Source organism: Ictidomys tridecemlineatus, unplaced genomic scaffold (genome assembly GCF_052094955.1).
Source record: "Ictidomys tridecemlineatus isolate mIctTri1 unplaced genomic scaffold, mIctTri1.hap1 Scaffold_50, whole genome shotgun sequence".
NCBI lineage: Eukaryota > Metazoa > Chordata > Mammalia > Rodentia > Sciuridae > Ictidomys > Ictidomys tridecemlineatus.
In genome coordinates, this window is record NW_027523264.1 from 1,813,120 (window position 1) to 1,840,189 (window position 27,070).

General features: G+C 35.5%; 1 pseudogene across 1 annotated transcript; it reads right to left on the reverse strand.

Annotated features, from left to right (window-relative positions):
* Positions 1-652: 652 nt before the first annotated feature.
* On the reverse strand, positions 653-25,936 carry LOC144373814 (protein Spindly-like; annotated as a pseudogene). Its single transcript, XR_013433362.1, has 12 exons — positions 25,685-25,936; positions 21,593-21,768; positions 18,372-18,548; positions 16,428-16,624; positions 15,695-15,844; positions 15,503-15,601; positions 15,306-15,416; positions 13,869-14,009; positions 11,604-11,707; positions 10,891-11,078; positions 3,527-3,848; positions 653-1,357 (listed from the first exon to the last, which is right to left on the reverse strand). The product of XR_013433362.1 is annotated as a protein Spindly-like (transcript).
* Between the last annotated feature and the right edge of the window lie 1,134 nt (positions 25,937-27,070).

Here is a 27,070-nt window from a genome sequence, read left to right on the forward strand (position 1 = left end):
TGTTGACCCAGTTCTTCAACCTTCAATTGGCTGCTTAATTTCTTTAAATATTTGTGCAAGTCTCTTTGTAAAAAACATCTCCCAAACTCTTTGTGTGTTGCTCCTAGATTTCTATTCAGACTTAATTTACTAAATGAAACATTTCTAATTCAGCACATTGGATTCAGAAATGCTTGTGAATATGAATGAATGTGAAAATATGTAGGTATATGTACATGGAAGAACCCTAATTCACCCACCTATAGAAAATATACATGAAATTGCTATGAACCAATCTATATTCATTTAGAAAGTTTAGCATTAAATCTTTTTTTAATATATAGGTATATATTCACAAAATATAAAGTTATATATAAAATACATATATTTATATGTAAGATCATAGGTATCAAGGAATTGAGAATCCCTGAAGTTTCTTTTTTTGACCACACCTTTATTCTTTTTTGATAATATCCTGTTATCGGAGCTGGGATTGTGGCTCAGTGGTAGAGTGCTCGCCTCGCACGTACGAGACCCTGGGTTCGATCCTCAGCACCACATAAAAACAAATAAGTGAAATAAAGGTATTGTGTCCAACTACAACTAAAAAATAAATATTAAAAAAAATAATAATATCCTGTTATCCACACAGAATAAGAAAACACAAAGAGGAGAAATTGTTGCAATTTTATTTCATATTTTAAAATTATTTGTCTCATATGCTTCAGTCATAAAGTAAACATAAATAAAGATACATATAGGTGCTTTAAACACTGACAAAATCTATAACAATATATATTTTCAAATCAAATTTCCTATTTTTACAATACAATGAAAAACTAAGTTTATAAAAAGATTACATATGAAAATATAATAGTATATTAGTTCATTCTCTGAATATATGGCTCTGAAGGTAGGTTAAAATATTCACTTCACTTGAAAAAAATCCAGACACTACACTGCATGTAGATTTAAGTTAAGTATAGTCTTCCTTCCGTTAACAGTTTATTCAGTGTGAATCACAGAAGATCCATGAAGGGTCATCACTTAAGAAACTCTCCTTAGGATCACAATCAAAATTGAAAGCCTGGTTGAGAAGCATGGAGATGCCGGCTCTTGATACAATGAGGAGACATGAGTATTTGGAACTCTGGTACCACTCTGGCTCTTAACTAAACTCCTCAGTAACCTCAGGGAAAGTAGTACCTCCCTCTGATCAGAGAGAAGTCCTTACTGCTGAGGACACTGGGTCTCCGGAGTGGATTTGGAGGACACGTATACAATAAGGTGTGATTTCTTACAAGGTTCTTTTTCCAATTTGCTTGCAGGTTCTTTCCTTTCATTAACGTCTGTTTGAAGCATTGACTCAGCGGCTAATCTACAGGCATTAAAGCATCCACTCTGAATTCAAATGTAGTTAAGGAAAAAAATAGAGAAACAAACCCATAATATATTGAGTCTCTAAGGAGGAATGATGCTATTTTTTTTAATAAGAAAAAAATTAGTCGACTCCAGTACCATTAAAATACTAAATGACTCTTGAAAGGAATTATTCTTATCAATAGACTTGATTTTTAAATGTCTAGTAAATATGTTAAGGTTGATAAAAAAGGCCTGTTAAGGCCTAGATTAAAGAATTAAATCTGATGAGATATCTATCATGATAAGTACACATAACACAAAAATTGAAATGCTGGAGCAGTATTTTAAAGATAACATGACACACAAAAGGCCCATGCACAAGATGAAAACACCATGGGATCCTGGCTGCACAGATGTCTGTCTCAGACAATGAAAACACACTCAAACTGAGTTTCAACTAGGAGAATAGTTAAAGAAAAATATAAACAGTGGGGAGATAATAAAATAGGCCTGCGAACACTTTAAAGAAGCGCATCAATTAAATTTATAAAGCATGCAACAGTGAAGTTTCAAATAAAAGCCACTTGTTATAAAATCATCTTCAGATTGTGTATCTAAGTTAAGCATGCAAGACACAAGGTTGGAAATGTCTGCAGTGAGCAGATGGACTCACACACATGCAAAAATAAATAAATAAATAAAAATAAAGTGTTTTGTGGTATTTTATTTGTTTTTGTTTAACTAGCAAGGCAAATAGTTTCCAATATGCAATTTGAGTCAAACAATTTAATTAGATACATTGAAGCAATATTTTTTTTCAAGCACAAAAGGGCAGAAGAAGAAATGAAGGCAACATAGCTGGCAAGATATGCACTGATCGGTTCTGGAAATCCACCTCTGGAAGACCATACAGGCCACACACACACACACACCGTGAGCCACGCAAACCCGCACTGGCCATATGCACACTCCCACAGTGAGCAACACACACACATGCACGGCCTGCAGAACTCGCCTCAGAACAGTTAGCACTATGGGTACTGTCAGGTAGCATCCATTTGTCATTTCCTCAAGAATATCAAGCTCTTATTTTATGTGACTTACAACATTATAAAAAAACTCAAGGAAGGAAATAATTAATTAGTTTTCCTTACAATAACAACAGCAGCTTGAGTTTTATTTATCATTGTTGAGTACATTTAGAAGCACTGAAAATTTAAAGAAAAATCAGATAAAACATAGAAGGAAGTTCTTTTACATACGATGCACTGTTTTACTTTTTCAATCAAATGCACACAGAAAATGCCTGACTCTGTTCCCTTCTTTCTAAGAACAAAGTAGCCCTAGTAGCACCTTAAAAACCTCACTTCATTGGAGACAACCCAAGCTGGCTACTTTCACAGAAACAAGTTTGAATTTTACATGTCTAAAAGTATTTATTTTTAATATACCTGCCATTGCATTACACAACCTTCATCTTGATTTCCCCTCCATTTCCCTCACTCACTTCTGTTTATCCTACCCAGATCCTGCTGTGCATGCCCAGAACTCCAGCTGCAGCCAGTTACATCCTCTTCCCTCTGTTCACTTGCTCTTACCTTCTCACTTCTATTCCTTTTAAAGGACAAGGCCCTTCAACTGGTCCTTCAGATACACATATCTGACACTTTCTCTTTTAAGTCACAAATTCAATTTTGCAGAAATTGGAGGCTTTGATGTTTTAGAAAAAATGGAAACAAATTACCTTGGATATTTAAAAATGTCAAAATAATTAAAAGTAATGTCTGAAGGACTGGTATAAACATCATCAAAAGCCATAGAAAACTTCACCTACATTTTCTTAACTAAACTGTCTTCAGACTACTGTAAAACTTTTGAGAAGGTAAGTTGATTGTTCCTTCATGGCTACTCCTTTACCAGGAGAAAAGTAATAGCACATTTATTCAAACCAACAAGAGAGATGTGTGGCTTTCTAATGACTCCCTTTTTTCAGGAGTCCTTTCCCCTTGCAATCATTTTTGTCTTTCTCAAAGTTTTAGAGAAGTTGAAGGCAGGCAGATGAAACTGGGGGATTAGACTGCATGCAATATTGAGAAGACAGATAAAGAGACAAAGAGCATAGCTCATGCAGTGAGAAGGGAGAGAAAGGGAGGGCTGCTGGCTGACTTGAAAAGAGGACACTGACCTGAGAGAGCCGGGCGTGTTCTCACTTCTTTCACTTAAGGCTTGAGCAAGCTTCACACATTTGTTCTCCTTCTTTGGCTGCTGCACATCCACGGGCAGATTTTTGTGAGGAGAGAGAGGGGCAGTGGGAGTGTTTGCAGATACTGACTTTTCTAACTGCAAGTCACCTTCTGAAGGGTTAGGACAGGACTGTGTCTCCTTGTGAGGTGGGAATCTAGAAGTTCCTTCCCCGGCAGCACCACTGGCACATTCGTCTTCAGCAGGGGTCACATCCAGAGGTAGCACCTCCCACCTCTTTTTGAGTATAGAAACTTCGATTTTCTCTGAGAATGAAAACCATTAGAAAAATCCAGTCAATAAACAAAAGACAGACCAAGGGAGAGCGGTTATACATAAAGTCTTTTCCTTTTTTCTATTCTTTCAAAATCCACTCATCACCTCACTGAAATCTATTTCTTTTTCTTTCTTTTTCATAGACTGCATTAATAAAAGCTTTTATAGATTATTTTGAGCATAAATTTTTCCTTGGGAACTCAATACAGGAATTCTAGGAATGAATAAAATGTTCTCTTGTGGTATTTTGATAAAAAATTCTAAGGGGAGATGGTTCCTAAGGGTGACCTTGGTGCCATGGAGATAAAGATGCAGTGGCAAACAGTCAGGGAGTTTAGGGTCAAGTCTGGCACTTAGCAGCTGGATGACCTTAGGAAAGTATTTAATCATCCTACATTTTAAGGTTTCTAAATCTGCAAAATGCAGATTAAAAATATTTACTTTGCTTTGTCTGTTACAAGGATTAAATGAAAAAAACAGGTCAAACTCTAAATATTGGATATCCCTTGCTGCTCCTCTGAAACCCAGATCATCTGGATTTACTAACCATCCTCCTGTCCCTTTGCTGTGTTCAGTTCAGCACACTACCCCTGAAATTCCTAATGGGTAATTTTTACTCACAGGAGCTTACTAGGATCAGGGAAGAGAAAAAGGACAAAAGAAAGAGAAGTCTTTTAAAACAATATAAAAAACTTCTCATTGTTTACATTTTCCCCACTATTGACCACAATGAACAGAGTTCAGCCTGTCAACAGGGCGGGGGCAGAAACCCGTTGAGAATCCTTAACCTAAAACATGTTGACAATACCTTTTGGGGAGGGGAGGGAGTTAGGACCATCACATTCATGGACTTCTTTACATTTGCCCTTTTATTTTAAAATTTATACATAGTAAAGTTCATTTTTTGTAGTATACAAGAGGCAGAGGGTGTATTGGGCTATTTTTTCTCGGTGATGTGACTTGCTCTAATAACTGTCCAAACATTTTTCCTTAAAGGCTAGAACTGTAAGAGAAGAGGTCGGGTAGAAATCTCCAGTGATAAATTCCCTACAGAATGACCAAGCTAAATAACTATATGCCACAAAAATACATTCACAAGAACTAAGAAAACTAGAAAAGGTAAGTTAGACTGTGAAGCCCACAAGGGGAAAGGTTCCCTGTTACTGCAACACTTTGTCCCCAAGCTTTCATGGTACCACCTGCAGAAAGCCCCCAAAACTCAGTGTATACACTGAAAAAAGTAAGCAAGAAAAATAGATATTTGACTTCCTCACCACCAGAGTCCCTCTGTGGGAGTCTCACTGCATGGGCTCACAGCAAGCACTGAGAATACTCCATGGGATGCTCCTGAGACCAGCTAGAAGGAAGGAGAAGTAGGGCTCGAACTAGCACACAGAACTTGGCACTGGCCCTCCATCCCTGCCAGAGGAGACATGTTAGCAGACAGAATGTTTAGAAATGTTTACTGCTGGAGGCGAGGTTTATAGATCCTCTGGACTCAAGAGCCTGACTGGCTCTCCCACATGCCTTGAGTGAAGTCCATGAATCTCCCATGGGTCCATCCAGCTTGGAAACTGCACCAGCAGCAGAGTTCTCAAAAAACCTGCATCTAACCTGAGCTCAGGGTGCCCTCTAATGCTGAAATGGAATACCATAGGCAGTCTGCTAAAAATGTCTAAACAAGCCTACTGGAGTAGAATAGTCACAAACAAGTCCAGACTGGGAAAAAAAAAGGAAGAGATACCTAATTCATCAATGCAGAGAAAAAGATATATGTTACAAGGACTAAGAAGAGCCAAGGAAAGATGTCCTTATCAAACGGACAAAACATATTGCCAAAGATAAACCCAAAAGACATTCATATGCATGATTTGGCAGACAAAGAATTTAAAATATCTGGTTTAAAAAAAACTCAAGAAACTTCAAGAAAACAGAGGACCAATTAAGAAAAATTTATAAGGAGACATTTAACAGATTGAAATAATTTTAAAAAATCAAATTCTGGAGCTGATAAATAAATGAAATAAAAAAGCCACTGGTGGGCATTAATAGCAGAACTGATCAAGAAGAGGAAAGAATTGGTGAGCTTGATAACAGGCTATTTGAAAACAGAGGAGAAAAAAGAATGAGAAGGAATGAAGAAAATTCATGAGATCTCTGGGACACCATTAAAACAGCAAATCTATGTCATTGGTGTCCAAGAGGATCTAGAGAATGACAAAAGGTTAGAATTAAGTTTATCCAAAAATATAACAGAAAACTTTCCAAATCTAAGATACAAACACCCAATTACAGGATAATCAAAGGTTGCCAATCAGATTCAACCCAAATAACTCTCAAAGGTCAAAGACAAAGAGGACTATGAAAGCAGCAAGAGGAAAGAAAGAAGAAAGTGACACAGAAGGGAATTCTAATATGACTGGTGGACTTCTCAGCAAAAACCCAAAGGACATAAGGTAATGAGATGATATCCAAACTGCTGAAGGAAAAACATCTGCTAACCAAGAATAATGTACCCACCAAAGCTTCTTCAGAAGTAAAGGGAAGACAGACCTTCCCAGACAAAACCTGAATGCACTCATGGCAACAGACTATCTTACAAGAAAGGCTGAAGGGAGTTCTTCAAATGCAAAGAGAAAAAAAAAAGATGAGAATGTCTAATATGAAAACATCTGAAGGTATAAAAACCCACAGGTAAAAGTGAGCATTCAGATACATCCAAGATAACATGGGAACTAGGGGATGTAAACCATTTATATCCTTAGTAAGAAGCCTAAAGGACAAAACTAATACAAATACAGTAATCTGCTAAGGGATATGTAATATAAAAAGATGTAAATTTTAACATCAAAAACTCAAAATATGGGAGAGAAATGGAGTTGAAGAGTAGAAGGATTTTTTTCTTTTTTGCTTTTGAAATTAAGTTGTTGCAGCTCAAAATAACCTGTTGTAATTATAAGATGTTCTGTGAAAGCCTCATGGTAATCACAGAGCAAAAACCTTAAATAGATACACTGAAAATAAAAACCATGGGATCAAAACATGCTGATAGGAAAAAAAATCACTTAACAAAGGAAGACAGGAAGATAAGAAAAAAGATGTACAAAACAACCAGAAAACAAGTAATTACATGACAGTACCCAAATCTGACTCTGCTGCCTACAAGACACTCACTTGTAAGGAATAGATAGAGAGTGAACAAATGGAAAAAGATATTCCATTCAAATGGAAACCAAAAGAGAGTAGGAGTGGTTATACTTAAATAAAATATGCTTCAAGTCAAAAACTAAGGAGACAAGGCCATTACAGAATAAAAAAAAAAGAGTATACAACAATTGTAAATATGTCTAAATACATAAAGCAAGCATTGTTAAATGTAGATCGATAGGCAGCAATTTTTTTGCGGTGATAAGGTACTTTAACAGCCCACTTCTAGCAATGGAAGAGCATCTAGCCAGAAAACCAGGAGAGAAACATCAGATTTAAACTGTACTCTAGACCAAATGGAGCTAACAGAAGTTACAGACCTTTCCATGCACCAGCTGCAGCACATTCCTCTCAACTGCACATGAAATGTTCTCAAGGGTATCATGTCAGGCCACAAAAGAGAGCATCAGAAACTGTACAAAGATGTAAAAATTAAACATACTTAGAAGCAACCAATAAGTCAATGAGGAAATTAAAAGATAAATTTAAATATTTCTTTTCACAAGTAAAAATAAAAATATACCAAATATGCCAAAACTTTATGCTTTCAGCAAAAGCAATTCTAAGAAGGAAGTTTATAGCAATAAACTCCTACTTCAAAAAAAGAAGGAAGAGAACAGCTTAGTGATGGAGTGTTTGCCTAGCACGTAAGATGCACTGGGTTCAATCCTCAGCCCTGCATATAAACAAAATAAAGGTTCAAAAACAATTTAAAATTTTTTTATAAAAAGAAGGAAGATCTCAATGTCTCATCTCAATAAACTAGAAAAAAATAAGAAAAAAAATAAGACCAAAATTAGTAGAAGGAAGAAATGGTAAGGATCAGAGCACAAATAACCAAAATAGAGGAAAAAAAGAAAATAAAAGATAAATGAATAATTGGTTTTTGAAAAGATAAACAAAATGAATAAATCTTTAGCCAGACCAAAAAAAAAAAAAAAAAAAACTCAAATAAATTTTAAAAAATCAGAGGTGAAAAAGGGAACCTTAACTGACCTCACAGAAACAAAAACAAAGAATTTTAAGAACTAGTAAATACAAACAAATTGGAAAACCTGAAAAAAAAATTTCTGGAGAGCAGAAGGCAACAGCATATCAAAATAATTAAATACCACGATCAAATGGAATTCACCCTAGGATCAAAGAATGGCTTAAAACACAAATCAACAAGCTGATATATCACATTTCAGACAAAAGGGCAAACACCATAGGATCATTTCAATAGAAAAAATAATTGATAAAACTTAACATCCTTTTTTGATAAAAACTCTAAATAAATTAGGCATAGAAGGAACACATCTCAGTATATTAAAGGCCATAGATGATAAACCCACAGATATCATACTCAACAGGGTCAAAATCAAAGTGTTTCCTTTAGGATCTGGAACAAGACAAGGATGCCACCAGCATTCACTGTTATGACTCAACACAGAACTTGAAGTCCTAGCCAGAGAAATTAGATAAAAGGAAGAAATAATAGGCAGCCGAATTGTAAAGGAAACCGTCCCTGTTTTCAGATAATACAATCTTTTACAGAAAATTCTGAATACTCTACTTAAAAACTATTAGAACTAATTAATACAGTAAGGATATAAGATACTAAAGCCAATATATAAAAGTCAGTAGTGTTTCCATTCAAAAATAGCAAATTATCTGAAAAAGAAATAAGGAAAGTAATCCCATTTATAAAAGCTATGGTTTTTTAAAAAAAAAAGTGAAATAAAATACCTAGGAAAAAATTTAATCAAGGAGATGAATGAGCTCTACAGTGAAAACCATAAAACACTGGTGAAAATTGAAAAGACAGAAAAACATGGCAAGATATCTCATATTCATGAACTAGAAGAATTAATATTGTTAAAATATTCATTCTACCCAAAGCAATCTACAAATTCAATGCAATCCTCATCAAAATTCCAAAATTTTCTTTACAGAATAAGAAAAAAATAATCCTAACCTGTCTTAAACAATAAAATTTCAAATAGTCAAAGAGCAGAAAGAACAAAACTGGAACAATCCTAGTACCTGACTTCAAAAAATAGCATGGTACGGACACAAAAACAGTGAAGAGAGCAATGGAGCTCAGAACACATACTGGGGAAAGGACAGTCCTTTAATAAATGGTGCTGAGAACACTGGATCTCCACATGTAGAACCATGAATATTCATTATTTCTTCATTGAGAACATTCTCAACTTCTACAAAATCAACCTTTTTTAAATTTCACAGATGAATAGGATCGTGTAGTGTTTGTCTTTTTGTGCCAGACTTCTCTCTTATCATATACAAAAATCAACTAAAAACTATAAAATTACTTGAAGAAAACATAGGGAAATGCTACATGACCTCGGTCTGGGCAAATGTTTTTTAGACAATCCCTCAAAAGCAAGAGAAACAAAAGCAAAAATAAGCAAACCGGATAATATCAAACTAAAAGTTTCTATAGCAAGGAAAACAATCAACAAAGTGAAGAAAAACTACAGAATAGAAGAAACTGCTTGCAAATTATACAGCTGACAAAGCATTACTATGTAGTATCTATAAGGAACTAAAAGAACTCAATAGCAAAAACCCTTCATATAATCTGATTTTAAATATGGGCAAAAGACCTGAACAGACATTTTTCTAAAGAATACAGAGGTTTACAAAAGATTCTCAACACCACTAAATCACTAAACATCAGGAAAAATGCAAATTAAAACCAAAATGAGAAACTACTTCACCCAAGTTAGAATAATTATTATCCAAAAGAAAAAAAAGAAATTCTGGTGAGGATATGGAGAAAGGAGAACTCTCATATACTATGAGTGGGTCTATAAATTAGTAGTCATTATGGAAAATAGTATGGAAGTTTCTCAAAAATTAAAAATAGAATTAACATGTGACCCAGCAATCCCAATACTAGGTGTTTGTGTGTGTGTGTGTTTTTCCAGATATCTGAACTCCCATAAATGGAGAAAGAAAATGTGATATGTATAAGTAATGGAATACTATGCATTCATAAAAAAAGGTATGAAATCCTGTCATTTGTGACAACTTGAATGACCTAAGGATCTTGTGTTAAATGAAATAAGTCAGGCACAAAAAGGGAAACACTACACGTTCCTATTCATCTGTGGAATCCAAACCAGGTTGATTTTGTAGAAGTTGAGTGTTCTCAATGAAGAATGAATATTTAAGGTGATCACATGCTAATTACCTTCATTTAATCATTACACAATGTATATATAAATAAAAACATAATAAATGTCCAATTATTAATATGTCAATAAAAAATATAGAATTCCCAATATTTAGTTGGAACATGGCCCCTGAGAATCAAGATTGAATTTTCTCAATCTTGCCTTGCTGTGACAGCAAGGCCACATAAATCAACTCTGCTCAATGGGATACTGGCAGACAAACACAAAAGGAGTCTGAATCCTGCAATGCCTCCAAGACTTTCATCGGCGGAAGAGTAATCACAAGCACTTAAACCTAAACTGTGTTTAGATATTCTATAAATAATCTGAATTAGCATAACTTCCAACATTAGCTGCTTATTTAACTTTTTGGTATGACAATATGCTACGATTTTAAGTGGATAAGCCTCAAGTGACAGTATGATGAAGCCTAGACATCCAAAAAAGCCACATATCACATTCATGCATACCTAGTTCCCTTTGAATTTTTCAGCTGTAAATTTCCCTTATTAACTACAGATTGATAACCACAAAATTGGTTTGTAATGAGATTTGCTAAAAGATATAGTTTGAAAAAAATGTTGATACACTTTCTCAGTGCTACTTAGGACTTAAAAGACAAAAACATACGAAACTTGCATACCTTCAGGTTCATACTTCAGCTTTAATTCATCTAGCTTAGCTCTCAGTTTCATATTTTCACTTTCTGCAAGCTGAAGGCATCTTTCATTTGCAAAAAGTTTTCACTTAATATCCAGGGCCCGCTGGCTCTCAAACAATGCTTTCCTCCGCTGTATGGACAATTCACTTTTGCTGCTTTCATTTTCTTTGCTACAGTAACAGAAAAGAAGAACCAAGGAATGTTAATATATAATTTTGTGAATAACTTAGTGGGATGAATCTTTAATTTTATATTTGAACACTTGGTTAAAAATATATTTCTTTGGGATTTCTAGTAACAAAGAAACAACAAATAATTAAAGTTTAACAATAGCATCCCCCGCTGCCAAAATTCATGCATTATTCCAAGGTGATTCATGCATAAATTTCCTTTAAGTTATGAGATACTTATTCTTGAGAAATTTGGATTATAAGAATATTTTCTACATGAAAGTCCTTTTTACTTACCAATCTAAAAAGCTAAACACAAATTATTTACTGAAAGTATTCTTCAGTAATTAGTAATTATTAAATCTTGCATAAAACTCATGTATTACACAAAGACATGTTATTGACTTTCTTTTCTATGGAAATTTCTTTTGGCAATTTGAACTTAAAAATTTGTTATTATTTGAATACCATCTATTAAAATAAATAAAAAGTCTTTATCTTCCATCTGCCAACCCAGACACCTACTTTAAGTTCTAAAGCTTTAGCTGAAGTAAATCTGTATAATAGGTGTTATCTTCCAGAGCACCAGAGTTGCCTGAAGGTTTTAAATCCATACTTTCATATAAATTCTAAAGAAAGCAAAATTTCTTATTATTTACATAACAAATTAGGTTACTGTATGCTTATTAACAGTGGCAGCAGCCACATGTTAATCTCTCATCCTTTGACAAATATTCTTCAAAGATCCACCCACTTACCTGAGTGCAGTAGGTACAAGAACCACCAGAAAAGTGGCTCAAGGTACTACCGGCAAGTAAATCAAGAGCTAGATTCTGAATCCAGATCTAACTCGCACTCATATCTCTGAGTCCCAACTATACCTGTCTTAGGATTTCACTCTCCTGGCTTTTAGAATGAGAGAAGCAAATGCTTTTGGGGTTGAATTCTGGTATGACAAAGCTATACAATGGAAAAATACGAAAAAAGAGAGGAGATTCTTGAGGTTATTTTTGGTATCCACGCTTTAAATATTCCGATTCACTCTTTGAATATTTTCTTTACTGGAAAAAAAAAGCAGATGTTTAAAAACTTGCAAAGAATTTCAGAGATTGCACTTTTTAAAATCCTCCTAATTTAAGGTCACAATTTTCAAAGTATAGCACAAAGCCCCAGGAATAGACTACATATACCTGCCAAGTGACACACTGCAAATTTAGCTAAAATTATAATACTTTTAATGTTTTTAGAAGAAACAGAGATAAAGTCATATAAACAAATTTTTCTTCAAAAATGTCAAAATAAAGAAAGAGAAACTGTTCCAGATTAAGGAAGACTGAAGAGACTTCATGGTAAAACATGCAACCTTTGATTAGGCCCTAGAATTGAAAACACTAATTTTTTTTTTCTTTTAAAATTTGCTTAGGGTATGTTTTCATCAGCTTTTTTTTTTTTTTTTTTTTTTGTCTCAGTGACCAAAAGATCTAACAAGAACAATGTAAGGAGAAGTTTACTTGGGGTTCATGGTTTCAGGTCTCAATCCACAGATGGCCAACTCTATTGCTCTGGGCCCAAGGTGAGGTAGAATATCATAGTGAAAGGGTGTGGGGGAGGAAAGTAGCTTAGAAAATGGTAATCAGGAAGCAGAGAGAGAGAGCTCTCTGCTCACCAGGGACAAAATTCCAGTCACTCCTCCAGTAACTTAACTCCTCTAGTCACCCTCTACCTGCCTAAAGTTACTACTCAGTTAATCCATTTAAGTGGATCAATCCACAGATCAGGTTAAAGCTCTCATAATCCAAACATTTCTCCTCTAAAAATTCTTGCACTAACACAATAGCTTTTGAAGGACATCTCATATCTAAACCATAACAGGGTATCAATGATAACTGGCAAAATGTAAAAAGTAGCTTGGTTCAATGCATATCAATGTTAATTTGTAATTTTGACCATTTGCTTATATCTCCAATAATATCATGGTGCTTAGGGGTAAAAGGACGTCTAGTTTGGAACTCAGTCTCAAAATTTAAGAAAAAACATATAAAAACAGAAAAAGTTATAAATCAAGCGTACAAATAAGAAATAGGGAGCTCTGAGTCAAAGGCATGTAGGCGTACTTTCACTTTCCTAGAAGTGAAAAATAAAATAAATTTATTAGAATTTATTAAAGACATCCATAAATTCCAGTGGATATACAATGTTGAATTGACAAAGCTCTAAAATTAATGGAACAAATAGCACTAAAAAATAATTACTGATGACATTCAGGCAAGAAATCTCACTGACATAACACTGAGCATAAGACAGAAACAAGGGTATATATATTACATGATTCAATTTATATGAAGTTTAACAGAATGTTCACATAATGTTGACACAAAGTTAGGAGGTGGGAGCACTTCATTTCAATGGGGCTTTTCTGGAGTGCTAGGAATATTTTATGTAATCTGATAGTAATTGTAAGAATATACATATACAGATATAAATGTGTGTGTGTGTGCATATATAAACATATATATGTTAAAACTGAGTTGTACACTAAAGATATAGGTACTTACAAACAATAACCAGATAATAACAACAAAAATAGAATAGATTGGTTTGTCTTTGCTTTAGTAAAAGAAGCATGGTCAATAATACTGAAAAGCAGAGACAAGAAAAAAATAATTTAAAGATTGGGTCAATATGTACTGAAACTGAAAGTCAATTATACGATGAGAAACCTATTTAAACTGAAAATTTAAGATATTCAAATAAAAATCCAGCCACATCTTTTCAAGATATTATACATACCTTAAATTTCTCCAGATTTCTAATTTCACCTAAAAGATGTTTTATTTCACCATTCTTCTGCTCTAACATGGAAAACAACCGTTCCTGCTGCTCAAATTCAGTGTGAGATCCTTTCATCTGTAGCAATGTAGCAATCTGTAACTAGAATCCCCCCACCACAACAAAATTGAGATATTCTGATAAGCATATTTCTGGAACAATTTGTATTTTGTACTAATACTATTTAGAACTTGTTTTGAAAACTAATTAGTTATTTCTAGTCTAATAATTGGAAAATATACATCAATTAGTTTTGTTGTAGACATAACTTTGGAGTACTTCTACTTTTTAATGATATCTGAAGTCTTTAATATAGTTTTACCTAGTTTGTGATACAAAATTGAACAGCATGACTGTGGTCCAGAGGGTGTCATTTAACTGGTAAGTAAGTCTGGATAAATGTGGCCTGCTATTCACCACCTATACTAACTCCTGTTAAAGCGATTTCTCAAAATTCTCCATTAGCTTTACTTAAGTAGGGGAAATTGTTAAGCAGCTCAGTCACAAACATGATATTCACAATGATAAGAATGGGAAGTACCATATGAGTATTTTTCTACACTTTAACCCCAAGACAGTTCTGAGAGGCAAGTTCTATCACCTCTACTTTGTAAATGAGGTATGCCTTTTAGATGCTCTCAGAATATATGTCCCAGGTAACACAACTAGCAAATGACAACTATACTTCAATCCAGTCCATCTAATTCCAAGTTCAATCAGTGACCTTTCTCAGTTCTCTGGTAATACTGACATCTTGAAAACAAAATCTAAACTTTCTTCCAAACACCACCTTAGGAACATCAGGCAGAACAGACCATACATTGGAATTCTAAGGACTGCTATAATCTTGGAATCTTTCTAATTGCCATAAGGTTTTCTGTTACTTCTTATTTGTGTGCAGCAACAATCAACAAAACCCTTAAAATTAAAGGGGTTAATTACATGCTTTGAGGAGCTGCAAGAAAAGAGAACCCTAAATAGTTCAAATTTCCATCTAAAATAAGCCTTCATGAGAAGTGAGAAATGGCAAAAGCTAGTCTCATTTGATGCGGAACCCAGAAAGACTCAGAATAAGTAAGAAACAAACACTTTTAAATTCCTTTTCCCTATTCTATAAAGATTTAAACCTCCCTGGCAAGGTTAGTGAATGATCATTAAAATAAACAAATAGTAGTTGTTAAACACATTAATGTTTTTCCAAGATTAACTTTTTGAAAACATAAAAGTATCTTATGATCTACCTGGAATTTCTAATTTTTTAAAAAATCATTCAGTTCTAGAAAAAAATATAAAAGTATACCCCTTGAAGGAAAAGATGGATTTTGTGATATATTTATCTATATAATGCTAAGTAATTGAAGTAGTTTTAACAAACATTTAAGAGCGGTAATTCCACACCTTCATTCTTTGCATCTGTTCTCTATTAAATGCATTTTGCTTCTTTAGTGACTGATACTTGACTTTCATACCGATAAGCTGGCGTTCCATTGCCGTCCTTCGATCTTCTACCTGGAAAACATTGATATGTTTAATTGTTCTTGTACTAAATGAAATAATAGTTTACCCAATTCAATTATTAGAATACTTGTAAGTACCTCTGCAAACAAAGAGTTGCCCTTACTATTGGGATCCAAGGCTTGCTGGAGGGCTTGGCCCAATTGCACCTGCAGATCTTGATTTGCTACACGAGCTTTCTAAATTCAAAAGAAAATAATTTAGCTAGCAGAGATTAAATTAGCATGAAAACAATTTAAAAACTGGAAACAATACTACTGTAATCATAATACCTCTAAGGCATTATAGTATAAAACTGCTTCTTTCTCCCGCTCTTCTTTTTCTTCTTTAAGTCGGTCTACCTGGCGCATTAAGTTAGTACTAAAACGTTCTAGTTGTTCCTGTCTGTACTGTAATTCATTCACTTCTTCCTTGAGAGCATTCTATTCAACAGAAATTGAAAGACAAAATTCTCTTGAAAATGCTTTCATTTAGCAGTTGCTCAGCTAACTTATCTGTAGTGGTTCACATTCAAATTAAAACTACAAAAACCTGTCAAAGTTGTCAGATACCTATTAAAATTTTAAAAATTACTTAATTTTTCAACAGGGAACCAAACAAAAGGCTATAGAGACTGCTCTTTCTGACTGTGAATTCAGGGCTTTAATTTTTAATGACTCATAGTCTGAAATGAAAAATCTATGTTCACAAAAATTTCAACTTCCACTGTACTAACATTTTATATTATGACACAAACTAGGATCAGAAAATGTCTATGTCCTTTCAGAGCTTTCATTAATCTAAAGGTACTGTCTGCCTTATTTAAATCAGGTCACCTAATACTATTTTTTTAAATAAAGTAATTCACCTAAACTACATAAAACATTTTTTGGATAGTTAGATAAAAGTAGGTCAAAAAAACATTTCTTCCTCCACACTAGCTCATTAGAATTATTATAAAAACACATAAAATGTATGCAAAAGAAAAATTTAAAAATCTAAGAAAACACATGCCATAAAAATTACCTTCACACTTTCCATTTCAGTCAGCTCGACCTGAAGAGAGCCAGCATCTCTGAAGACATGCTTTCGTGGACTTGCTCAGACATCATCCGTATTTCCTCCAATTTATGAGACAGGAGTTCCTTCTGGTGGTCTACTTTGTGCTTTAGCTGCTTTTCACTAAGCCTAGCTTCATCTAACTCTCCTTTCAGTTTTTCTATCTAAAGTAAAAAAAAAAATCACAATTTTATAAATCAAAAGGTATTTTCTTTCTGTAAAATATCACCGAATGATCTAAACTTGTACAAGAAACTAGTAGAGCTTCCAAGGACACTCCAAAAGTGACCCACCTTGTTTTATAAACAGTCCATTCTAGCCATCCAAGTGGTTTGGATGCATTAAAGCTACCAGAAGCACTGTGTAGCTGTGTAAACGATGCTGTGACCAGCCATGCAGAAGCAGACGCCTGATTGGAAGGCTACCACAACAGTCTAGGGGAGAGGGGATGGTGGGGACTAGAGCCACAGTAGCCTACATCAAGATTCTGTTGGCCAAATCCCCACAACAGGCCGATAAATTCAACATGAGAAGAGAAAGGTACTGGGGGGAAAAAAGAAGCCAAACTTTTGGCAAAAGTGATTTAAGAACATCAGTAAGACTGAAAATTTTGTATTGATATACTCTTTGCTCTACCACCTAAGCCATCTCTACAGTTGGTCCTTACTTCAGGCCCTGAAAAAATATCCTCTATACTGCTATATTTGTTTATGTAATGAAAGCTACATGAAAAAACAAAACAAAACAAAAAAAAACCCACCAGGAGAAATGAAAATGCATCATTACCAGTCGTTACTGTCTAAAACCAGATTAGTTCCAGACAAGCTAGACTATTTGTCAGTAATATGCAGGATGACTATGTATTTCACAAAAGCATTATTTGTTTGTTTAACTGTCTATTAGGAAAAAATAAACCAACTCAAATATGTGATTTCATTACTAAAAATAGAAAAACATTTAGAGCTAAATCAATAAAGAATTAAGGCAGCAGTATAGCTTGTACACAGACATGGAAAAAAATCTTAGAAGATGTTACATAAAAAATCTAAAAATTGAAAGAGACTTCTGAGAAGACAATAAAAAGTCAAGCGAGTTTTGAAAGAAAGGGTTTGTAAAAGTCTGGATTCCACACGAAGAGGAGCCATGGTGAAGTTCTGGATTCTTAAGTAGCAATCTGAAGGCTGGATGGGTGGGGGTGCTAGAAAGGAATGGGCATTCATGAACAGCTGTTGTCTATTTCGTGTTTATGTATGAAGTGGAGCTAGTATGTAATGTGTCATCAGATTATGTAGACACTCAGTGACACAGAATTTGGTGTGAGGAAAACTTGCTTCAATTCACAACTGACAATTTCTAGCTCTCACCTTGTCCAATTTGCTTGATCTACCTAAACATTGGTTTTCTCATCAGTAATATGGAATTAACAATAGGATTTCCCTTAAAAATATATTTTGAGAACTGGATCATGTTTTTCCTCAAAAAATAAATTATAAGGTATCAATACTAATATATAGTAATTTATAAGGAACTACTGATTTGTTCTACAAAATTACAAAGCACACCACTAGCTGCAGTAAAGGCTAAGAGACAACTCTTTATGAAAGGAGACTGCTTGACTATGACCAAGGATGCCTCAGTAGTTACTAAATAAATGGATCATAAAAAATTGCTGTTATCAAAATTGGAAAATTATATGTAATTAGAAGACTATATTGATACAATTCTCACTTTTATAAGTCATTTTATAAGTTTTTGTTTCTCAGTGTTTCTACTCTCAACATTAAAATGACAGAAAACTGATCTATGCTATTTTCATAGTGATACTTGAGAAAAATCTTTATCACCTTACATTAACAGATGGTTGCATCAACATGGGGTATTTTTGCTCTGAAAACATACATATATTCAAACCTTGTTTTTTAGTTCATTCACTTCCTGTCCATGGCTTCTGCTTAGCTGCTCTTCTAATTGTTCTAGCTGTATTTTTTGTTGTTGCTTAATAGCTTCACATTCACAGCTCAAACTTTCTAACATGCGACTCTTGAGCTCAACTTCTCTCTGAAGAGTATATTTTTCTTGTTCATAATTCTGAAAATAGATTCAATTACAATTCAATTACATAAAAAATCACTTAAAACTATTACATATAATCAGTTCTAACCTTCAACTGGCTTATTTCTGTTTCATACACTTGCTGCTTTCTGAGGTACAACCACATGTTAAATCTGGAATAACTTTGTAGCTCATCAGTTTTAGTGAATCCCTAAGGTATATTCTGAAAGTACAGTAATGTCAAAAACACTCAAGCTGAAGTTAGTACAGGCATCAACTCTAGAAAAGATGCAAGGTAACCACTTTCCAATCTGGGGCTCTGATGCCCTAGTAACCCGCAATGCAAAACGTAACTGGGGAGGCATTCTCTGGATTCCAAAATCTGAATAAAACTTTGTATGATGAGTACCATCAGGCTATGTTAAAATGTCCCTGATTTTGGCTACATTATCAACTGTCACAGCAGCATGTCTTATCTCATGCTGACCCAAAACTAGGCATTTGTTTGACGATTAGGAAAATAAGCTACTTATTATTTCGTACAGTTTGATAGCACAACCTTCAAATCTGGAGTCCATCTGAGAGAGAACACGAAAAAGTAAAGGGACTTTTGGTAACAAAAGACCAGAAACAAGGCATTCAACCTTCCATCTATTCCACACATACTTACTAAGAACCCAGCAAATATGCCAGGTAACAGAGAAACTCAGATAAATATAAAAAATGATGCCTGACTTCAAGGAGGATCAATGTCTAAAGGAACAATAAACACACAATTCAGCAATTACATTAAGTCACAGTAACTGGTAAGTGCTAGCTCAGAATACACTTCCTGAAAAAAGTAATGTCTATATTGATTTTTAAAGTATTAGGACACATGCTTACATACTACGTTCTGATGCAGAGAACATCATAAAGTGAATAACTGTTTAACTAGTCAGATCATTCAGGTGTCTGAGCTCCACACACGATCAGATATCATTTGCATTTTATATGCAGGGGATGTTCCAAGACCCTGGGTGGATAGCTGAAACCACAAGTTGAACCAAACTCCATATATACATATGTACACACATATCTTGATGAGTTTTAATTTTAAATTAGGCAAGTTAGAGATTGTTAACATAACTAATAACAATTATAATAATGTGCTGTAATAAAAGTATGTGAATATGATCTCTCTCAAAATATCTCATTGTACTATGCCTAGGTGAGGAGAGGAAGTGAGGTGGAGCAGGTGGGATAAAGTAGGATGACACCAGATTTCCTCACACTATTCAGAATGGCATGCAATTTAAAATTTATTATTTACTTATGGCACTTTCTATGTAATATTTTTAGACTACAGTTGTCCAGAGGTAATCCACACTAAGAAAAGTAAAACTAGAAATAAGGAGGGGGCCTACTGTATGGTAAAGTTCATGATAGAGATATGGTAATTGCTTCACTACCCCATAGAAGGCATTGACAGAGAAGTATTAGTTCAAACTCCTTCATGAAGCTTTAAAGTATAAGATAAAATGAAACTAGAAAAAAGACCTAAAACAAGTAACATTATTTCTCCAAAAGCACTTCCACTTTTGATAAGTTATTTCTCCAAATAATTATATATAACATGGTTTTATTTTCTACTATTAGATTTTTAATTCTTTGCTTTGCTTTATAATTAGGTATTGAGCTCGTGGTCAAGAACAGTACCATATGGAAAAACAAGAGCTGTCATTAGTAACTTTTACCTGCTATATTTATAATTTTCAATTTTAGTTTATACCACTGAGGATTTACTAAATTAAACTGATTTATTCATTTTTTCAATAAATATTTGTGTGCAAAGCACTAGAGAATATAGCAGTGAACAAGACAAAATTCTTAAGGACCTTGCAATCCTGGAGATAATTAGTACTGCAAAGAATTAAGAGTGAGTGATGCTACCAAGTGCAGTGGTGCACACCTGTAATCCTGGCGGCTCAGGAGGGAGGCAGGAGAATCACAAGTTCAAAGCCAGCCTCAGCAAAGGCAAGGTGCCAAGCAACTCAGTGAGACCCTGTCTCTAAATAAAATACAAAACAGGGTTAGGGATGTGGCTTAAGTGCCCCTGAGTGCAATCCCTGGTAATTATACACCCTGAACTCCCCCCACAAAAGAGTGATGCCGACTTTAGTTAGGGCTGGACTCTATGACATTTAACTGAAATCTGAAGATTGAGGATTCAATCTATGAAGAGTGGGTGAGGAACAACTAAGCAGGAGGAAGGAGCTCATATAAACCCATAAGGCAAGACTAGGATAGCCTGAACAAGGAAAACAGTTTCCTATGTTTGCAAAAGTCCAGCAGAAGTCAAATCACATAGGGATGTATAAACCCTCAGACTGTCTTTTGTAAATACAATTGAAAGCCTTATGCAGATTGAGAAAGGAAATGACATGATCTCTTGTGCTTTTCCATGAGAAAGAATGATTCTACATTGAGAAAGAATGATCTGAATGGCAATGATGGAGCAGGCAATCTGGTTAGAAGGCTGGGAGAAAGAAGACAGTGGCCTAGATAGATGTTTTATAAATCATGTCCCTAAGAATTTGTGGACTAAATATGAGACTTCTAGATCTTTGGGTCAAGCAACTGAATGTCATTCAATTTACTAAATAAATAAACTAAAGACAGAGAATGTTTGATTAGTAGATAGGGAATTAAATATTCTGTTTGTTTATATCAAGTTTGAAATACTCTTAAGTGGGCAATTGAATACATTAATTAAACAGTTTAGGTCGCTAAACTACTATGGGGGCATTTAAATGATATTCAAAGCTCCAAAATAAGTGAGGTAACCTATGAAGAGTGTGGACAAACAAAACTTTGTGATAAATATGGTAGGTAAATTGTGGTAGAAAGAGTAAACATAATTGAAACTCAGAAGACACTGCTTTGGAAAGAATATCAGGAATTCATTAACTTATTCACCTTTAATGAAAATGGCATAGATAGAAAATTAGATCTTCAGAAAATAAAATAACTACTGCTAGACAAAATAAACCTTCAATAGATAAGCACACCCTCACAAACAGAGGAATCCATAGTCTTACCTCAGTCATGGTCATCATTTCATTACAACATTTATCTAATTGATTTTGCAATTCACTTTGGCTCTCCAATAGTTGTAAACCATACTGTGCAGCTTTTAGTCGCTCTTTTTCAACCTCTTTGAGCTTGCTTTGAAGATCTGCAATATCTGCCTCCATGTTCTTTTCCTGTTTTTAGACTATTATAAATAGAAGAAATACAATTTTTTGAGCTTAAACAAAAAAGCCCCCTACAATAAAACCAATAATAAAGGAACCATGTATCCCCAGTGCTACTATCATATAAAAACATAATATTGAGATTTTATTCCTGACTTGTAAGGAGTCAAATTTGCATTCTTGTTCTAAGAGCAAAAATTGTTCTGATAATTTTTTTACTTGAGTTGAGACCAAACCAAAAAGAACAGAAAAAAAAAATACACTCAATTGTGCTCCTAAGAAACTCAACATTAGGAAACTATTCAATTGTTATATGTTAAATGTCCATAATTACTAAGGTAGAATTAGTCTCATAATTGTGTTACTGTCAAAATAATCAAAGTAAAAAGAGAGCAATGACAGAAACCAAGAAACTTTATGGTATGCATGCATTGACTGCTACTTAAGAGTATAAAAAGACAGTTTTAAATCAGACTCACAAGATAAAGTAAAGAATATCCTGTCTTATTTTTTATAGTAGTACTACTTTGCTGAATGTATTTGTTTCATTGGAAAGAGATTCACAGTATTTTTCTAATTACTCTTAACAGAGTATGTAAAATAGAAACTATGTTCAGAGCAATTTCCAGGCTAAGCCTTACAAGTTTATACATAGGATAACTGTACTTTAACTTAACCTCATTTATTGTCCCTTCCTCTTTGGCCCTAGTCCCTTTAAGCCAAACTGAAACTGGACTTTGCTTTCATAGAGCATCAGATGATTCCCTATGTCTTAATTTTATAGAATCATGCATTTAACAAACATTTACTGAATGCCCCATTAGCTAGGCTTCATTCTGGGCACTTCAGATCATTATGGCGCAAAACTGGCAAAGTTACTCATTCATTAAACTTACATTCCAAGAGGGGAAAATAATAAGTAACAGCATAATAATTAAATACATTAGAAAATAGAATTGGAAGAAAAAAAAAAAGCTCAAAAGAGATAGGTGGTATAAATAGGAGGCAAAGATGGGAAATAGGTATGCATCATTGTGTGGAAGAAATGTTCCAGGCAGATGGGAAACCCTAATATGGAAAAAGAGTCCAAGATATGAGCTAGAATTTAGGTCACAGATAATAAAGGAGCCGGCAGATCAGTCCATTATAAAGAGTTTGGCTTCTAACGTGTGTAAAATGGGAAGTCACTTCAAAGTCTGAAGTAGACAATTTGGTAAAATTTAAGAGAATCATTTCACTGCTGTGTTGAATAGTTAGGATGAAACAAAATTTGAAGCAGAGAGACCATCTGAGATAATGCCTCATGCTAGGTGGTGGCATAGTAGGTGAGAAATGCCCAGATTCTACCTATATTTTAAAGGTAAAGCCAACATGATTTTCTTATATATGGAATATAGCAAAATAAAAAATGCCTTTAAAAAGTAAAAATACCTTCAAGGCTCTGCCCTGAGCAACTAGCAGAATGGAGTTGCCCTCATTTGAGATATTGATGTAAAGTTTTTGGGGGGCCAGGGGGACCAGGATTTCAAGTTTTGCATGAAAGATGTCAAGCAGGAAGCTGAATGAATATATATGTAGGAGAGGGGTATAGGCTACAGATATAAATTTGGAAGTTATCAGCACAAGTCCTTCAGATTGAGTATCAACAGAGGATGAACATAACAAAAAGAAGAGGACGAAGGACTGAACCCTACTAGAAGGTGAGGAAAAAGATGTAAAGTATATTCAGGAGTTAACAGTGAGGTAAGGAGGAAATCAAGAGCATGTGCTGTCTTAGAAGCCAATAAACAAAGTGTATTAAGGAGGTAGGAGAGCTCATATCAAACGCTGCTGCTAAGTCAAATTGGCCACTGGATTTTGAATTTATGGAGGTCACTGGTGACCCCAAGAGAATTTTGGTGGGAAGATAGGGTAAAAGCCCACTTGAAATGAGTATGATAGAGAATGGTAGGAGATGAAAAAGTGACAGAAAATAAAGTTTTGCTTCAAAAAGCAAATAGGATAGTAGCTGGAATGGAAGTAGAGACAAATTTACTTACTATTTCAAAGATACAAAACAATATGTGTGTATACCCTAGGATAAATTCATGACAGAAGATGACATAGGAGATACTGGAGAACTGCCAGAGTGATGTCCTTGACTAGAGGATGAGGTCTAATGTACTGAGAATGTAGCATGGATATCTTCTCTAAAATGAAAACAAAGCATACAATATAGATACTGATTAACTAGAGAGATATAGTAGGGCGTATATTGAAGTAAACCTAGTTGGTTTTTTGTTCATTTATGTTTTGGTAGCAGGGTATTGGGGATTGAACCCAGGGCCTGCCTGGCCCATGCTAGGCAAGTGCTATACCACTGAGCTACATCCCCAACCCTAGTGTGACCTTTTAAATGCCTCACTTATCACTGAATTAGAAAACAAAGTTCTTAACTGAGAATCAGTAGGTAGGAGATATAGGGTTTTATAATAGGGTAAAATAGATACCATAAACTAACCAGTGCAGACTACTTTAAAATGCAAGACCTTTTCAAAACCTATATACAGTGAAGCTAGCCAGCTAACAGTTGCTTTATTAACAATAACTTATATTTGTTGGGGATTTACCACCTGCTAAAAGAAGTGCTTCAAATACATCATCTCATTTAATGCTCTTCATGAGCCCATGTTAAGCCATTATTATTATCTCCATCTATCAAAATAAAAATGAGGTTAACCTCAAGGCCTCCCATTAAGGAATACACAAGGAAGCCAAAACATTAGTTCTCATTCATTCAAAAAATTTGCTGGAATTTTATTACATGTCAGACAATGCGCTTAGTGTTGAGGATAAAATAATGATCCAAACACTAGAAAATATTTTGTCTTCTTGAATTTTATAGTACATTAGTAGAAAGGCATCAAATCAAATAACTAAACTATAATGTTACAAGTGTGATAAGTGCAAAAGGGAGAGCTGTAACTAAGGTGGTATCTAAGCCTATAACAAGAGGGAACAGTTCCCTGATTACGTGACTTTTCAGCTGAGCTCTAATGAGTGAAAAAAGAATTAATCTATCAACCTGCAAAGATTTAACCTATCCTTTAGCCATGGACGAACTAAAACTAATATGTGCCATAAATTTTGCTTGGTACTCTATGTACATTTTCTTAGCAATGTTCTCAAAGATCTCATAGGGTAGAAGAACTTACATTTTAAACATGCAATCTTAATGTGGCACAGAAAGGTTAAGTAACTTGCTCAGGGTTATCAGTCACTCAGGAGCTAAATGAGATGGGAACCAGAGTCCATTTCCAAAGCCTGGTGCTCACATTTCTGTCTGGTCTCTCAAAACAGCATACAAGCCATGCGCAGTGGCTCACGCCTATAATCCCAGTGACTTGGGAGGCTGAGTCAGGAGGATCCCAAGTTCAAAGCCAGCCTTAGCAACGGCGAGTCCCTAAGCAATTCAGTGAGATCCTATCTCTAAATAAAATACAAAACAGGGCTGAGGATGTGGCTCAGTGGTTGAGGGCCCCAGAGTTCTATCTCCGGTACGCCGCTCCACCCGCCCCCCCCCAAAAAAAAACAGCATACAAAAAACATTGGAACACAGGAAGTTCTAGAAGTCAAAGCTGCCTGGGCCCTTCCACCTCCATCCCCTACTGGTGGCACGAATTCGGACAAGTAACTTAACGCCTTGTTTCATCATCTTCAATACAAGGAGGGTAATGACCATCTTACAGGCTTATTGAGAACATTAAACATAATAATGGATGGAATACAAATAGGGCAGGGAGACACGCATGATTTAAAAGTTTCGAGCAACGTTTTAAAAAAGTAAACAAAGGACAAAATTCATCTTGACGTTTTACTTGACCCAATGCATCCAAAATATCATTTCAACTCGTAATCATAATAATTGCCAGAGATACAGCTCTTGTGGGATACTACCTTTAAAATCCAGTGTATAATTTACATTTAATTCGGGTTGCCACAGTGGCTAGGGGGCCATCGTACTGGACAACGCACCTCCAGGGGCCATCAGTCTGAGGCTCCCAGCAGCCGCCTGGCCTTCCATATTTAGCCAGAGTTCCCCAGAGAAGCGAGAACGTCCAACCGAAGACTGGGGCCCGACTGGAAGCCAGATTATAAGAATTTAGGGTTCCGGGATTGAAGGCGTTCCGGCCAAAGCCTCCGCCAAGACCCAGGCCCCAGGCTTCCTCAAGCCCTGCTCCCCGCCGCCTACCGCTCCTCTCCACTCTCACTAGTCTTTACCTCTGTCGTCCTCTCTCCTTCCCCCAGCTGCTGGCAAGAGCTGAGAGGTCTGGGCGTCCAGATCCGTGATGCTAACCTCAGCCTGCCAGAGTTGCCCTCCCATTCATTTACCTAGTAGTCCTGTAAGCGCCAGGGCTTTTGGAACACAGTTCCCGCGAGAACTCTCACTTCTCACGAAACGTTCCTCTAACAGCGCGAGAAAAGCCAACGCCGAGGAGCGTTCAGCAGAAGCGCCCCGCCCCCCCCCCCCCCCCCCCCGCAACGACTGCGCAGGTGCGAGTGGTGAGCCCTGGGCTGGCGCAGGCGCAGACCTGGCCTCTTGGCGTGTCAGTTTTACCTCAGGTGGTTTTCCAGGCTTTCGTCTAGGTGTCTGCTTAAAATTGCTATGTTTGTGGGGCTTGTGGTTTTATGACAGGGCCTTCTGGAGGGACAGTGTCGGTTGGCGGGGATGGGTGGGACTGACCTTGGGGGCCGTTGTCAGCGTTGTCCACCCACCAACGGACTGCGCGCGTGCCCTCGGAGGACCTTCCCGCAGAATCTCTTGTGGACTTTTCATAGTGGAGGGCCTTCGTCCCAATACTTTTTGGAGACTTTCTTATTTTTATTCTGATAACTCGTGACATGCCCTATCAAAGCCCAAGTGAGAAATACTTAAGACACTTAAATCAGAGTCATTCGAGCAGAGAGAAACCAAAGCACATTATACCTCAGATATAGGGCCGGAGAAATATATAATGCGGGAATCCCATTATATACACAGATGGACACAGATGCCTGCATTGAGTCAGAGCCCCAGAACACGAACGGGCTGCAGTAATTCTTCAGAGAAGCAAAATTAATAGGCGATGCCTCTCTGTATCTCCCAATATATAAAACATTATATATTACAGTAGAAAGAGAGATTTATATGATTCATTTAAGAAATTTGTAAGACATGTAAATATAGACAGCTATAGAGATAGATATAGATGAGATATATAAAGAAATTTCTTTTGAGGAATTGGTTCATGCAACTGTGGGGGCTGGCAAGTCTGAAATATGCAGGGGAGCTCAGCAGGTTGG